Source organism: Crocodylus porosus, unplaced genomic scaffold (assembly GCF_001723895.1).
Source record: "Crocodylus porosus isolate Cpor-Errol unplaced genomic scaffold, CroPor_comp1, whole genome shotgun sequence".
Classification (NCBI taxonomy): Eukaryota; Metazoa; Chordata; order Crocodylia; family Crocodylidae; genus Crocodylus; species Crocodylus porosus.
In genome coordinates this window covers 43,872,727-43,890,261 of record NW_017728951.1, presented here as the reverse complement: position 1 = coordinate 43,890,261, position 17,535 = coordinate 43,872,727, and the positions used below count along the sequence as shown (strand labels likewise).

The 17,535-nt window shown below is 43.2% G+C and overlaps 1 protein-coding gene across 3 annotated transcripts in view; it reads right to left on the bottom strand.

Moving 5' to 3' along the window:
* CUNH10orf11 (chromosome unknown C10orf11 homolog) overlaps positions 1–17,535 on the bottom strand; it is a 1,097,256-nt gene that overhangs the window by 380,307 nt on the left and 699,414 nt on the right. The gene's annotated exons all lie outside the window — the stretch shown is intronic.

Here is a 17,535-nt window from a genome sequence, read left to right as displayed (position 1 = left end):
GATCTCCCGAGGTCCCTTCCAGCCCTAATGTCTATGAAATCTATGAATTTTGGGCATAAAAAGGGTCAGGGCATAAGAGTGAATTTGCATATACAGAATCTGCATAAAGCAAGGGAAACCTATGACGAGTAAAAGTCAGAAGTATTCAGTGCTTTTTTAACCTCGGTCTTCACAGGCAAGGTCAGCTTCCAGACTAGTGCACCAGGCAGCAGACTTTTGAGAAGGTAAGCAGCCCTCAGTAGTGAAAGAACAGGTTAGGAACTGTTCAGAAAAGCTGGACATGTACAAGTCCTTGGGGCCAAATGCAATGCATCTGAGGGTGCTGAAGGAGTTGGCTTATGTGATTGCAGAGCCACTGGCCATCATCTTTGAAAAGTCATGGCAATCGGTGGAGGTCCCAGACAACTGGAAATGGGCAAATATATTGCCCATCTTTAAGAAAGTGAAGAAGGATGATCCAGGGAACTACAAACTGGTCAGTCTCACTTCAGTCCCTGGAAAAATCATGGAGCAGGTCCTAAAATAATCCAGTTCTAGCACTTGGAGAAGAAAGTGATCAGGAAAAGTCAGCATGGGCAAGTCATGCCTGATCAATGAAAATGGTTTGGAGGCTGGGGCACATGACTTACGAGGAGAGGCTGAGGGAACCTGCATAAGATATTCTAGAAGGGGATTTGATAGCACCCTTTAACTACCTGAAGCATGGTTACAAAGAGAATGGAGCTAGACTGTTCTCAGTGGTGACAGATGGCAGAGCAAGGAGCAATGGTCTCAAGTTGCAGCTAGGGAGATTCAGGCTGGATATCAGGAAAAACATCTCTCACTACGAGGGTAGTAAAGCACTGAAACAAGGTACCTAGAGAAGTGCGGGAATCTATCATTGGAGCTTTTTAAGGCCCAGCTCAACAAAGCCCTGGCTGAAACAATCTAGTTGGAATGGCCCTAGTTTGAGCAGAGGGTTGGACTAGATGACCTCCTGAGGTCCCTTCAACTCCTAATTTTCTACAATTCTATGATTCTTCCTTATGCTTTCCCTGGCAGGTGGCCCCCTTTGAGTCTCTCACCTAGATTGAAACAAAACCATCAATGCTATTTACAAACAGCTTCAAATTCTTATCCTTATCGACAGGGATCCAGGTATTCTGTTTCCAGCAGAAAAAAATGTGAATTATCTCCTTTATAGAAGAAAAACTTTAAAGGAGAAAAACCCAGGAAACTGCATTTCCCTTTGCAGGCTGGCAGAGTTCCAGCCTGCAGGGGGCTGCTTAGGTCTGGGGGAATCAGGACACAGGGTGTGGCAGCTCGGCAATATGGTGGAGAGCACCTCCCACAGCTCTCTCCAGCTAAGTCTATGGGGGCGGGGGAGCACAGGTGATGTGGCAGGGGCAGAGGAGCACAGGTAACATGTCAAGGGATGGGAGGCAAAGACAATATATGGGAACAATGTGCCCCCTAAGATTTATTTGTTCACATTGGGGTGCGAAGTTGCAGCCTGACTAGATCAGCTCCAGAAAGAAGCTGCCTCTGCAGCCCAGTGAACAGGGCCCAGCACAGAAGGGATCACTGAGCTAACATGGCTGCCAAGGTGAGGTGTCCCCTGCCCTCTTGGCAACAGTGGGGTGCAGAACTCTACGCTGCCACTACTGCCACACCTCACTGGGGTGGGACAGCACTCCCTCCTGTGCTGGGTCCCACCTGCTGGGCCGCAGAGGTGGCTCCTGCCTGGAACTGGTCCAGCCAGGCTGTAGCTCTGTACTCCACAGAAATCTCAGTGGGCACACCCTTCCATGCATGGTCTTCACCCACCTCCCACTCCCTGACATGTCACCTATGCTCCCCTGCCACCCCGCCACATCACCTGTGCTCCCCCACCCCCCCATGTCACCTGTGCCCAAACCTATAGACTTACCTGAAGGGAGCTGCAGGAGTTCCTCTCCACCACATTGCCTAGCTGCCAATCCGTGTGTCCTGTTCGTCCCAGTCCCAAGCAGTAGGCCTGTGCGAGAAGGCTAGTATTCGCTTTGCGTTTGGATTCGGCCAATTCAGGGGACAGTGATTCAACTTGGTGATTCGAATCACTGTCCAGATTTGATTCAGCCAAATCTGATTTGGAGATTTGGCAGCAGCCAGGCCAGGCCCATCCCCCACCTCTCTCCCACCCAGGCAGTGACTGTCCCAGCTCCCAGCACTTGCAAAAAAATAAAATGAAATAAAAGCCCCGGCTCACCAGGTGCTGCTGGGTGATCCCTGCTGCCCCTCACTGCCCCACGCTGCATGGGGGGCTCTGCACAAGCCCCTTGACTCTCCCAGCCCCCTCATTACATGGGCCAGCTCCAGCCCTTTAAGAAAAAAAAAACCCAAAAACCCTGGGACTTACCTCTCCTCCCAGCAGGGGGCAGTCCCCACTGCCTTGCACCATGTGGGGGGCTCTGCATGAGCCCCTGAAACCCTGAGGCCACTGCAGGAGCAGGGAGTCCCGAGGCTTTTCTCTGTTTTTTTTTTTTCTTAAAGGGCTGGAGCTGGCCCAGGCAGGGCACCCATGGAGGGGCTGGGGGAGCAAGGGCAGGGCAAGGGGCTCATGGCAGAGCTCTCCACACAGCACGGGATAGTGGGGGGCAGCAGGGATCACCCCTCACCCCCGGCTGGCAACACCCGATGAGCACCGGAGCTTTTCTTTAAAGTACTCAGATGGGACAGGGGTGGGAGAGCAGGGAGACTGGGGGGGCTGTCAAGGGTCCCCACTCCCCCAGCCCCTCCCTCACCCCTAGTACTTACCAGCTCAGAGTCAGCTGCAGCTCCCTGCTACAGCCACTGGAGACTGCCTGAATAATAAAATCTCTCTGAATCTTTTCTGAAGTTTCAGGGAGCTTTGAATCAATTTGGACCTTTAAATTGGCCCTATAATTTGATTCAGATTTGGAGATTCAGCCACCGAATTGGGCTGAATCTCCTGAATCAAATCACTACGTGAAGCTTCGCATAGACCTATCAAGCAGCCCCTTGCATGCTGGAACTCTGCCAGACTGCAGCCCTGCACTCCACTAACATGTTTCCTGTGCCTCCCCTACCCAACACTGCCTGTGCCCACACACCCCCTTTCTCACATACTGTGGGGCTAGGGCCTGGAGGCAGGGGACAGCGAGTCCGGAGTAAGGAGCACCAGTACAGCTGGGATGCAGTGTAGCTGTAGGTTGGGAGTGATAGGCAATGACATAGGCAGGGACTGGGCATCAGCATATAAGGGCTGTGCAGTACTACAAAGCAGTAGCAGGGGGAAAACCCACAACTGGACCTGCATCCTGGTAAGCAAAGTGAGCAGGGGGAACTCTGATTTTCCATAATAAAAAACAAACTCCAAAATATATAGTATTTATAATTTGTTTTATTATAATGAAATAATAAAAGCTAAAAATAATGTGTTGATCTTACCCAAAGGAAACAAAAATCCTTCCTGATGTTCCAATCTGTTCCAGCACAACACCTCTTGGAAAGGCAGTTCAAGTTGCACATCTATTATAGTGCAGAGGGCTGGACAACAACCACAGTGGAATTGGTACTGCCTGCCCTTATATCTACATATATTGCTGGAATTGTTGGGAGGGCTTAAAACAGTGGCATTTCTTTCTCACTCCCATGTTTTCAAAAAAATTAAAAGAAAAAATTTAAAGAGAAAATCCATGAGCTCTAGATGAAGTAAACTCTGCAGGCACGCTGACATTTATACACATATATACCAAAAGCAGTAGTAATTACTCCTGGTAAACTCCAATTTTTAACATGGTGAAAATCACTGGATATAGGCCATATTTATCCTATTAAAATATTCTTTCAGATATCGCTATAATGTCTTATATATGGCATTGCTTCATTAAATTATTTTTTATGATGGCCTAGATTTTGAGTAGTTTCTGGATGTTGTCTTTTTGTAGTTATTTCTTCTGAAGGCTTAACTGTGGAGAGCCACATATATAAAATACTATTTATGACTGAAAAATAGATGCTAATAAATTATTTCAGCTAATGAAGTCTATGGGTATATGTATATTTTGGCTTGTACAGTATATTTTGGCTTGAAAACAGCTATTTATTTACCACTGAGGCCAAAACAACTTCCAGAGCTGCTCTCTCTCATCTGTCTATATTCATCATCACATCAAGTCAGAGTCAAATACCGTAGCTGGCCTCTAGAAAAGGGTAGGATAATTTTATGACCAATAGTACCATTTGCAGTTATACATGTTAAATGTAATCATACTCATGCTTCAGGGCTTACAGAAAAGGCTTCCTCTATGCAAAGCATTGAACAAATGCCAAGTTACATAAAGTTCGGGGGTGATAATGATTTGTCTTGTTCTGTTTTGGGACAATACTAGAAGGATTTGAAATAAGAATAATTATCTGATTGATTAATGAAAATTTCCAATTCCAAGCTTTACTTAGTAGTGGGACGCATTCTGACAGACTCAAATGTTTTGTCTGTGGTGAAGAATAGTTCTAGCATCTAGTATCTGTCCAGTGATCAAATAAACACAAAAATCTCCTGAGAATCCTAACCCTTTATTTGCAATTGTTAATTTTGAAACATCAGTACTTCAAATGTTGTCTTTTCCTGCTTTAGGACACATTTGAATTTTTTTGGGTGTCATGTAAAATTTTTAGTTCTTTTCTGCTCTACATATGTATGATCTGAGCAGCTCATGAACAGCTTTTCCTATGAATGCAAAAGTCTGAGGAGAGTTTGAAGATAGTGTCCCCGTTTTCTATGCTTAAGCATTAACAATATTACGGGACTCCTCCCTTTTTAAAGAAAAATGAATATTCTAATTATCATTCCTAATCCATTAACAAAAATTAAAATTGCAAGCTCTTATGTCTTTACTTGGGAAATTTCGGCTTTATTTATTTATTTATTTATTTTAAGACAACCGCTAAAACTCTGGAAATGTTACCATAGACCTTTCCTACAGCAAGCACAAATGGCACCACTATACAATCAGGAATGTTTAGAATGGAACGTAAAATGTTTAAATGACCAACTTGGATTTTTGCATCTCTTGTCAATCAAGGAGAATAATCTGGGTTTACATGACCTATCCCAGTGTGAAACTGGCAGTTGGACAACAGTCTCATTCAGCCATGTTTAGTTATTTGAGTCAGTGAGGCTAAAAGGAGGCTACGGGCATCTCATAGCTTGCATTCACATGCTAGCTTAAAAAATAAAACAAGATATATGGCCTCTAATGTTTGTAAGAAAGTGACTAGTAAGGGATATGTAGGTTAAAGACTGCTGTGCATTGACATAACCGTCTGCTGGCTGTGTGGTTCTGGTCTATACTATCAGTCCTTCCCTTTCACGAGCACCCAACTTATTTTTTTCACCTGATGAATGTTAGAGACAATATTTGATCTCTGAGCACACTGCTTCTTTCAGTTGCTGTATACTGAATCTTCTAATGTCCAGGCTATTTTTGTGGAGATGCGAAATTTTCTATCACACCTTTGCAACAAGAATGAAGGTACTGTAGATGTGCTGAAAACAAGTTTTCCTAAAACTGGATGCAGTGTCTTTTGGAGGCTATCAAGAAATATAAATAAATATCAAAGAAAGCTTCCAGTGATTTTGAGCCTAACACCTGATTATGGATTTCAGGGATGAGAAATGATAAGGAAGAAGAAGTTATTGTTGCAAAATAGATGCTAATATCAATTTAAAAAGTGCTTACAGAATAAGAGCAATAGGAAAGGTATGCACAAGCTGAAAAAAAAAAGTATTTCACTTCTTGCTACCCATTCCTAGTACTACCCAGAAAATCATAAAAATAGTTCAAGCCATTGCTTGGAACTTCAAAACTGAAAATAAAAAATATTTTGAACTCACAAAATAATAATAAAAAAAAGCATAAAATATCTAATCTGGTATTCTTCTCTGTAGATCAATGTGTGATACAAGTCAAAATAAGTATGACCATCCCAATGAGAAAGACCAGAAAAACATTATACGACTCATCTGATAGTCAACAGTGAAACAGTCAATGTGAAAACTAGGATTATTAGTTTCTGACAAGATAGTCTTTTTGTCCTGAGAGATCTGGCATTTCCTTACATTATCTTCTGGTTACATTCCGCTTTGGCTCACAGACGCACCAATATTTAACTTAGGTTAAACAGTCCAAAAAATCCCCCAAATCTCAGAGCTGTACTAACTCAAAATTACAAAATTTTGTGTTGCTTCCACCTAAAGCCTTAAGACAATCACAATGCATGCCTCAAAATTTTTCCAAGCTGAAGGTAAAGTTCTCTTTCTATTTAAAAGTGGCTAACTGTAACAAGTGGGGGAACTTAAGTGCAATTTATGAATTCTGGTTGATATTATGAAGCCATTACAATGAAATGTCTGTGTGCTGAATGCTTTTCTCTGAATGTACATCTCTCTCTCTCTGCATAATGCCTCTACCACATCCCCACTGAGATCAGAACAACAGTATGACGCTAAACACTAGGGCTGCATCCACACAAGTGCTGATGTTTGTTTCCCTGGGGACAAGTAGCAGTGGCTTTTTTTTTTGGCTCATGTTTTTTTGGCCCTGGGATCTCACAGGCTCAAATAAAATCTCCATGCTATGAGGTAGCAGTGTGGGGAATGTCTGCATGTGAGGTACTCGGTGCTGCAGATGGGTCTGCAGCATCACAGATTGCCTGTCTGCACTTGTCTGAATGTGGCCTAAGGATCATTTTAGGTTGAAACAAATTGGGACAACAGACTAACTGAAGTCTAAGCAAATTAGTTTGTTCAGGTTTTAGTTTGGAGCAGCAGAGAATTATCAAAGGCAAAACTAAGAAACTAGAAATTTCAGGAGGGTATATTTAACTGGGAAAAGTCTCCTGGGGACTATGAACACATCTACATTTGGAGCCATTTGAAAAGGAGAGCTTCCACAGCACACAGCAGTTTCCACATTCCAAAAACTACATTTGGACAAGCCAAGGGCAATACAAATGTAGAAAAATTGCTCCAACTCCAGATGAAGCAGTGTTAAAGGTGGAGCTCTTTAAGTACATTTGTATCATTCCTGGCTTGTCCAGAGATAGCTGACCTGATTGTAGCCCCAAAAGTGTTCCAGAGTGGTGAGGTAACTGAGGAAGGGACATATGTACATAATTAATTATTTGTGTCTACGTAAGTATTTTCTTTTCCTTTTCTGCTACATAGTAAATTGTAATCACACCTTAAGAAACTTCATGCAAATTACATGCATATGTTTATATGCATCTTTCATATCTACTGAACAATTAAATGACAGACTAAAAATGCTTCCCTTCAATGATAAATTCTGGCATGGGGAGTCTGAGCGATCAGCATAAGGCTCAGGGGGATTGGGGCTAGGTTCTTAGGAAGAAACACTGGATAAGACCCAGGGTTTGCCAAGATATTCCAACAGCCTGCCTAGATATCCCAAACCAGGGCAGTGCTTGGACTGGTTCAAGAACAACAGGGCAAGCGGCTTTAGATGTAACATAGTAGTCTGATGGGAGTCCAAGAAGGGAGCTGAAACCAAACTCAGTTACTTACATACTATTTGGATTTTTGACTAGGTCAGGCATTTAAAAATAATCTGTTTTGCATAGGTTTTTTGTTCGGTTTTTTTTGTTGTTTTTTTTTTGGGGGGGGGGGGCTTGTTTTTGTTTTAAACTTAGGTCCCTAGCGTTTCATTTCTTTAGCCCAGGATAACTTGATGTTCTTAAAAATAAAACAACCTCCTACTCCACCAACATTACATTGTCAAATATGGTGAACCCATAGGTCTCCTACAGTCTCATATAATTTAATTTAGATTCTACAACATTAAGTGAATATGCCAAGTGACTAACCTGATCCAAATCCGAATGAAATCATATTCAATCTAGTGATTGTTCAAACATGGTGTAACCAAAACACTTGCCAAGCTTATCAAACATTCCTCATATGGTAAAGATAATATTCTCTCTCTCACTAAACTTATGATCTGCATATGTTACATTTTCATTAATTACTGTTACAAACCTGGAATTACTCCAGTCTGACTGAGAACAAGCATATGACAAGTAAGAATGTTTTTAGGTTCACCATGGTTAATGTCAGAAGTAAGTAGCCAGAGCCATTACTCACCCCTAGTATCAAACATTCCTCCACCGCACACCCAAATGCAATAATTGTCCATGCCATCAAAAGGGATTTATTTAAAAGGAAGAAAATTTCCACATCACCACCTGCCTAAAAAATGCAATGCATTCTGTTTCCAAAAGTATCCTAAATCATGTCACCCCTCAGTCAATATTTAACTCTTGAACCAATGAAACATTGACACTAACCTTAAAAAAAAAAGGCATTTTGAATCTCATGGATCTTGACTGAATCAAATCTTCTGACAGTACTCATAGGTGAAACATGCCTGGTATCTCTTTCTTCTTCTCACTTGTATACAAAAATTAACTCTACAAAGATGGCAAGAAGAATTCCAACATCCAGAGTGCAAAGACAAAAAAAAGAAACAAGTTGCGATAGTCAACATTAGGAACATGGCCAAGGCTACATTCTCTTCACTTCAACTTCAAATCTCAGTTAAAAAATTATTAAACAGATAGCATTAAGTGAACGTGTTTATGTTAATTTGAATATCAGCAAAATAGAAACACAGAACAGGAAATTTCAAACTTTACTTAAATATTAATACCTCATAATATTTTAAAGCTTTGCCGTATTAATTAAAAGCTGCCCTTATTCAAACTACAGGTTTCCCTCATTTTATGCTGTACACGTGTTCCTGGAAAATGGCACATAAATCAAATTCACATAAAGGGAACCAATTTTATAATATAACAAATAGGGATATGTTCCAAGACCTCGACTGTACTGACCCCCAGACCCATTCTTACCAGTTTTACAAGACAATGTTGGTACTCACCAACATCAGACAGTACACACAAGCAAGGGGCACTATCATAATGGGGATGGCAACTACAGAAACACGTGTCACAGACAACAAGCGAGGAGCACAGATCCACATAGGAGACTATCTTTTGGGGCACATCACTCCCACAACGCACCACGCAAAGCAGTTGACTGCAGGCTTCCACCACACTGATTGCATAAGAGTGAATTTACCTTGCATACAATGAATTTTTGGTATAAAAAGGGTCATCACATAAGAGCATATTCGCACATACAGAACCCACATCAAGCAAGGGAAACCTGAAAGTACATTATAGGTATAATTGAAAGTGGAACTGCAGTGTGCACTTATACCAAGAAATGTGTCTCTTAAAACATGCCTCTTTCTAAGGCTAAGTACAGACAGTCAAAAAGCTAGAGAGGAAATCAATCCAATCTTACGTGGATTTCTCTAATCTGCATAGATTGGATTGGGAGAGAATGGAACACATGCTCCTCTTTCAATGGGGGGCAGGGAGGAAACAGATGCCTGAACTGGCCAAAGCTAGAAAGTGGTGGGTGCTTCTTCATGCTTCCCCACATGCCAGACATTATCAAGGGCAGCTGAGCTCAGCTGTGCCAGGGCCATTCCCCAACTTCCTGCTGTTACTGCTGACCCTAGAGCACAGAAGGAGCCAACATACACACTTCCCTCAGGGTCGGCACAGCCCCAGATGGGCCAGCACACAGCCTGGAGCTGCTGGTGGGGCATAGGGGAAGCCAACACAGATGCTTCCCTCAGGATCCACACAACTCCCAGCTCAATCAGCATGCAGCCCACAGCTTCCAGGGGGTATGGAGGGAGCCAACCCAGACACTAGGCCTACAATGTGAGGTCACAGTTGGCAGGGCTAACCAGACCTTGCCGTGCATCCACAGGTGCATCTCAAGTAGAGTCAGGGAGGTGATCCTCCCCCTCTATGCAACGCTGATCAGGCCACAGCTGGAGTACTGCATCCTGTTCTGCGCGCCCCATTTCAGGAGGGATGTGGACAACATTGAAAGTGTCCAGAGGAGGGCCACCAGCATGATCTGGGGACTTACAGGGCAGACCCTACGTTGAAAGACTGCAGGACCTAAACCTGTTCAGCTTTCACAAGAGAAGGCTGAGGGGGGACCTGGTGACCGTCTATAAACTCACTAGGGGGGACCAGAAGGGTTTGGGGGAGACACTGTTTCCCCTAGCGCCCCCTGGCATGACAAGGAATAACGGACACAAATTATTGGAGAGTAGGTTTAGATTAAACATCCGCAAGAACTACTTCACAGTTAGGGCAGCTAGGAGCTGGAACCAACTTCCAAGCGAAGTCGTGCTGGCTTCTACCCTGGGGATCTTTAAGAAGAGGCTTGATGCCTACCTGGCTGGAGTTATTTGAGCCCAGTTTTTCTCCCGCACAGGTCGGGGGTCGGACTTGAAGATCTACAAGGTCCCTTCCGACCCTACTTCTATGATTCTATGACTTCTGTGTCCACTGCATGCCCCCCAGAATTTGGCACCCATGTCCTCGGGCTATGCCCCCATACCCAGTCATGACATGATGTCACAGGGGGTCACCATGGCACATATCTTCATGCTCCCAAACCAGCAGCCAGCTGTCCCATGTGGGGCCATCTACTGCACCCTACAGCTGCCAGCATCCTGGACTGGGCCACTGACCCAAAGGGAAGGCTCCAGGTTGGCTTCTCTTACACCTCAGCACCAGCTCCAGGCTTTGTGCTAGCTGAGCTGAGGGTTGTGCAGACCCTGAGGGAAGTGTCTCTGTTGGCTTCCCTTACTCCCTCGCCATCTCCAGACTGTGCTGGCTGAGCTGGGACTTTTTTGACCCTAAAGAAAGGCTCTATGTCGGCTCCCCTGCCAGTTCTGGGCTGTGTGCTGGCTGAGCTGAGGCTGGGTGGACCCTGAGGGAAGCATCTGTGTTAGCTCCCCCTGCCCCCACAACCTGCTCCAGACTGTGCACTGCCCAGAGCTGGGAGCCACAGCTGGGCAAAGAAGCTGTGTGGGTGGCTCTTAAAAGCCCAGGGGCAGCTTGGCACTAGGCTGAAGCAGTGGACAGTCAGCCATGTTCCAGCTGACTGTCCTGTGAGGAGGTGCTACTGGGGATCCCAAAGCATCCCAGGATGCTGGGGGACTGCAACCTAACAAGTTGGGAGGGCATCTGGGACATAAGTTCGATAGACAGGTCTAACTTAAACTAATTAAATCTGATACTGCATCAATCCAGGTCTATCTTAAACCACGTTCCAACCATTTTGAAGCTGGTCTATGCACACTGTATTTCTGTTCTGTTACAGGTTTAAACCAGTTTCTGATCACTTATACCAGTTTATGAGTAACTTCTGTCTGTAGCCCATGAGACAGAGGAGCAGTGGTACATGCTTAATGCAAGTCCATAAGACACACTACTGGTATAATGTCCAGCTGAGGAACCACAATTATAACATGAATGTTGCCCCTTTAAAGAGAAGATCTTGGACCATGACAAGATCCAATTCCTTTTAAAATGGAGTTGGCAGAACCTACCTACATGGTTCAGAAGCTCTAAAAAGTTTTACAAAAGGAACCAGAATTGTAAAAACCCATTTTCTAAATGGTCAAATTCCTTTGAAGACCTGGTTTATGTTTGAGCAATTTTACTTTCTGCCCAATGTTGAAAGAAAGGAAGACAGGACAAAAACATGACCTCTAATTCCTTCCTCTGAAAATCCGGACTACAATTATTATGTGATCCAAAAGATGAGATAATTCTCCACTGCAAGGGAAGTTAATAACAGAGTAGACAAAATATGGCCAAAATCTGAAATTTACAGGACAACAGAAGATTTTTTTAAATCCCCTCTGATAATTTCATTTAGATTAGAGAGCTCAGTTGACCAGCAAAACCTCAACTCTGCTTACCAATAAGGCAAAGGCATTTTGAGCTGAGCTAATGCTGTGATGACAATCATGGCCACAGGAGAAATATCACCTTCTTCTGTAATGTGAAATGACCTGCCCCACATTTTTCTTCTAACAGCATACGCTATGAATAACACTCTATTGAATGTTGCAGTCATTGAGATAGAAAAAAAGAGAGGGTTTTTACCTCTTAGTTGAAAAGCAATTTTTAAACACCAGTACTTCTTTATGAAGTCTAACTGAATTGGAACCAAAATGAATTTTGAAGAGTTTCAAAATTAAAATGGAACTTTCCATAGCTTTTGTTCTGACATCATGCTGCAGATTTTTACATAAGCAACAGTACTCTCAAACCAGCCAAAATGAAAGCAAACTAAAATTAATTACACATCAATAATAATAACAACTGGTATAATCAATGCTTGAAAGGAATAGCAACCAAAATTTAGTAGTAATAAAACCAGAATTCAATCAAGTGCAAACAGCCCTGCTAAATACATTTGTTATAAGAACTTACTACAAATATAGCACTTGCTACGTTCTGTACACATTATTTCACTGTTTGTTCAATAGCTGTGACATTTAAAAGGCAGTAAGTGTAGTGTGTAGAAATGCAGCTTGAGAAAAAGGTATTAGTTTCATGTATACCTGTAGCATCTATTTCAGCCACGATACACTTGCAAACTCCACATTAAACCATTAGAAAAAACATTAAGGCAGAAAGTGTTAAAATGTGGGTAGAGATCACATTTTCTCCACATCACATTGCCTCTAGGACATTTGAGGATAAGGTGACAAATAAGAAGGAAGAGGAATGTGAGTTCCATCTCTTCATGGCCTGTCCAACATGCCTGTATATTGTTAAGCCTCTTATTTTAAAGTCTTATAAGAAAACTAATAAAGGCATTCAGTGAAAACAAAATGGTGGGGTTAAGTGTAAAAATGCAGAGTTTCACTCTTAGGGGCTGCCATGACATCTTTCATGAAGAAATTGAAAAAGCCCGTAGGTCCATGGATCATTTGGCATAGAAAATATTCAGTAGAAAATCATCAGTCTTTTTTGATTCCTCTCACTAGCCACAGCTATTTTAACTTGTTTCAAAATTCCATTATATCTGTTTCCAAGTCCCAGTCATTCTCATGTATACTGACTGCTGCTACATTGGTTCTGTTTCACAATGATTTTGACCTGAAACTTGGCAGTTAAATCTGAGTCTGAATTATGATGTTTGCCCAAACCCAAAGCAAAATTGATGGAAATTAGCTTCTGCAAATATCATAATCCAAAGGGGAAGAGCAGAGGAAGGGGCGGGGGAAATCAAGCAAGCCTCTGAAAAGCTCGAATTGCCACATTTCACAGATCTCTAGTCAGATCTCACCAGGTTAGGTAAATTTGTTGCTCCATTTACCTTTACTGCAAGAGGGTATTCAGTATCTGGGCTCTCTGCCCACGATTGACAGCATATGTTCCAATTAGTGTCAGTTTCAGTAGTGGTTTGGATAATGTGTATGTCTTACCCAGTAGGCCATGGAGAACCAGGTAACAATAGGACACAATTACTTCTAGTTTGTGGGGGTATCAAACACTCACCTGATAAAATGTCTTTTGTATTACTATCAACCTTCTGACTCATCCAGTTTCCTTATTGATTATTACACAGAAAACACGCACACACTCTAACTTCATTTATATATTCTTATCCACTTTAAACAATTAAAATACCACAAAAAAAATCAACTATGGAAGCATCAGCCTTTCTTTACGTTGATTCAGAGAGACATGTAAGAAGACCAAGCCAGTGAAAGGGACCTACAACGATATTGCCATCAACCCTACCAAAGTGGTTCTTGTTCTCATTTCTTCCCTTTTGTGATACTTTCCTTCCCTGCTGTATGTCTTGCTCTCTCCCTCCCCCTCTACCCCTCTCAGTTCACTTAATAAAGGCCAGCTTAACCATCCAAAACAGTATCTTTCACAACACTGTTGAGAGCCTAAGAGGCAAAATTTTAACTATCATGTTCTAAATAGCCCTGTTCTGTATAACTTTGCCAGTCTCAGAGTGGCTGACAGAAGTATATGCTATGTTTTCTGTTTCTTTGGTAGCAGAATTGACAGGCATTTTCTTTTTGCTGTTCTGTGTTCTTCCTTCTTTCATATGTGTTTCTTATTCTGTCTTCAAGAAAACAGAATTGGACTTAACAGCTACAGCTTAATTAAGACCATTTTAAATAACTTCTTCTCCTCCCTCCTCCCCAAAAAAGGACAGTTATTATCATCTTTAATACCAAATAAACAACTGTTAAATGGGTTGAGGGGGAAAAAACCTTTTAAAAGCTCGTCACAGATAAAGGGAAAGAGAAAATGGCAAATTGTTAAAATGAAAGAGTTAATACATTGTAAATTCTGTGATTTTTCTCTCTTTTACTATATCCTTGACAAAAAGGCTATAAAGATTTTTAATAGTGGTTGTTGCCATGGGACTAAACAGGCCTCTGCATGTTAAACCCCAAACTACATTTAACCATTTAGTGTTGCATAGTGACAGAATCACATTAACACCTTTAATACTCTGAGCTGACTTATTCCAACAAAATTAACACAACAGGGCTATCAAAAAGCAGTAAGAGTACCTATACATTAGCCCAGAGGCTGCTGATTAATCAAGTCTGCTTTAGCGTGGCAATTACAGCCTCCGCATCTTGTGCATCAGTATACTCATGCTTCAAAATAGCATTAGGGGTGATTTAGCTAAAGCTTGTTCGACGAGCTTTAGAGAAAGCACCCCCACTACCATTTGAAGCATGGGGACTCTAATACATGAGACGCTCCAGGTGCTTTAGAGTGGCTTTCAGAGTTGCTCTCATTAAAGTGCCCCCCCCAACCCCCTGGAGCACATGTAAACTGGAAGGGACCTTGCAGATCCTCGGGTCCATCCCCCCCCACTCTAGGCGGGAAGACAACTGCAGTCAAGTGACCCCAGCAAGGTGACTGCCCAGTTTCCTCTTGAAAACTTCCAGGGTAGGTGACTGCACCACGTCTGGAGGGAGTTTATTCCAGTCTGGACACCCTGACTGTGAAAGAGTTTTTCCTGGTATTAAGCCTGAAGGGGCCTTCCCGGAGTTTACATCCATTGGTCCTGGTCTTCACCAGAGGTGCCCTAGCAAACAGTTGTTCACCGAGCTCCTGATGCACTCCACTGATACAGCAGTAAGCCCAACTCTCCAGCCTGTCCAAGTCCACCTGTATCTACAACCTATCTTCTGACATGGCCACGCTGCCCCATAACTTGGTGTCTTCCATGAACTTGGCCAGCGAACTTTTTACTCCCCCATCCAAATCATTGATAAACATGTTGAAAAGCATCGGTCCAAGCACGGACTCCTGACCACTTCACACCAAAAATGACACAGATCCATTCATGAGAACTCTGTGGGTCCTACCCTGTAGCCAGTTTCCTTTCCACTGAACCACCAAGCAGCTGAGCTCATAATCTTCCAGTTTTCCTACAAGGATATTGCGGGATACTAGATCAAAAGCCTTTTGGAAGTCTAGGTATATAACATCTACCTTGTCTCCCATGTCCAGGTGGCGAGAGACCTTATCATAGAAGGAGATGAGATTGGTAAGACAAAACCGACCCACGACAAAGCCATGCTGGCTGTCGTTCAGAACTTGTTCCACCAGCGTATAGCACATAGATCCTTTAATGAGCTTTTCCTGGATTTTCCCTGGGATAGAGGTTAGGCTGACTGGCCTATAGTTGCCCGGGTCCTCCCTCTTTCCCTTCTTAAAGATAGGCACAATGTTGGCCCTCTTCCAATCCTCAGGGATCTTCCCTATGTACCACAAATTCTGAAAGAGCTTTGCCAGGGGTTCTGTGATGACCTCAGCCAGCTTCATAAGCACTCTCAGATGGAGTCCATCCAGTCCCACTGACTTATAAATGTCTAGCTTTTCTAGTTGGTATTGCACCAGCTCAGCATCCACAGTGCCTGACAGTGCCAACATCCCCCCTATGAACCTTATCTCACTTGACTTTCCCCATGGTCCGGTGAAATACTGAAGCAAAGTGGACATTCAGGAGTTGGTTTTTCTTGAACATCAGTTACCAGCTGTCCCGAGGTGTTAAGCATGGGTCCCACACTTCCATTTATTTTCTTTCTACTGCCTACATACCTAAAGAAGGACTTCTTACTGTCTTTGATTCCCATGCCTAACCTAAACTCAGTTGCTGCCTTGGCTTTCCTGACCATTTCCCTACAAGCGCTGGCCACCACTGGATAGTCCTCCTTGAGGACCATTCCTAGTTTCCATTGTGTGTAAACCTCTTTTTTCTTTTTTAAGAGGACCGCAATGTCCCTATTAAGGCAGGAGGGCTTCCCAGCCCTCCTGCTACCTTTCCTCTTTGCAGGAACGGTGTTCTTTTGGGCTTCAAGGATTGTGTCCATGCCCCCCACCCCCCCCACCGTAGCTTGGCCCAGAGAGTTTCAAGCTGCTTATCTTTGGAACCAATGTCAGTCTCCAGAGAGGTGTACTGCTCTCTCACATAGAGAGTTTCCCCTCTTCCTTTTCTCCCTACTCTATCCCTTCTGTGCAGGGTGCAGCCCTCTACCGCTACGCTCAGTCATGTGAGGAGTCCTACCAGGTCTCCATGATCCCTACCAGGTCATACTGCCCACTAGAGAGCAGGAGGGCTAGTTCCTCCTGCTTATTCCCCATGCTTCTGGCATTGGTGTACAGGCAGCTGAGGCCCTCAACTGACACCCTTGTTTTCCTCAGATGTTGTGGGAGAACTGTTTGGTTATCATTTTCAGAAATAATTGTGCTAGTGTCTTCCACAAGGACATCTGAAGCCCAATGAAGAGGAAGGGAGTTTGAGGAACTTACAGACAAACCATCATATTTTGAACTTCTAAACAATCTGCTGGTATTCTGAGCCACATTATATGGCTTAGATTGAACTCATTTTTGATGTACAGCATGGAAGAGGTTCACAATCTCTCCCACACTAATATAATCCCTGACCAGTATCCCTAAGGTGCAGGTACAGCCAGGTTCTTTTGTCACTCCCAGACCAGTTCCAGCAACACTACTCTAGGAAGAATATGAACTTGAGCCATGATTTACCTTGAGGTCAGGAGAAACGCTACCATTGCTTCCATCTGAGAGGTAGATAACGAATTAGGTCAGTCTCAGGGCCTTGTTACATGTTGCACTTTGAGCTAGTCAAATGTTGATCAGTGTTAGTTCCAGCTCAAGCTTGAAGCAGTCCCACCTTAAAGCTAAACACCTTCTCTAACTGTTCTCCACCTGCACAGCTGTGACTTGCCACTAGAGGGCTGGAAAGCAGGAGTCAGCCTAGAAGCTATAGTTGTGAGCTGCTCTGAGAGAGTTGGTGAGCCAGGACAGGTTTCTATCCTGGCTTTAGGTAGGGGTGTGCAAGAGATGGGTTATAGGTGGTGGGATTATAAAGCTGGGAGATACAGAGTTAATGGAATGGCGGTGGGCAATGAAATGGGAGCTGAAAAGGAAATGGAGATGGGTGGCAAAATGAAGGATGTTAGCCACTGAAGGATAACATACAAAGAAGTAAAAAAAAAAAAAAAAAAAAAAATGAAAAGGAAGTAAATAAAAATAGTCTCATGTTTTAATAAATTGGGATTGGGACTG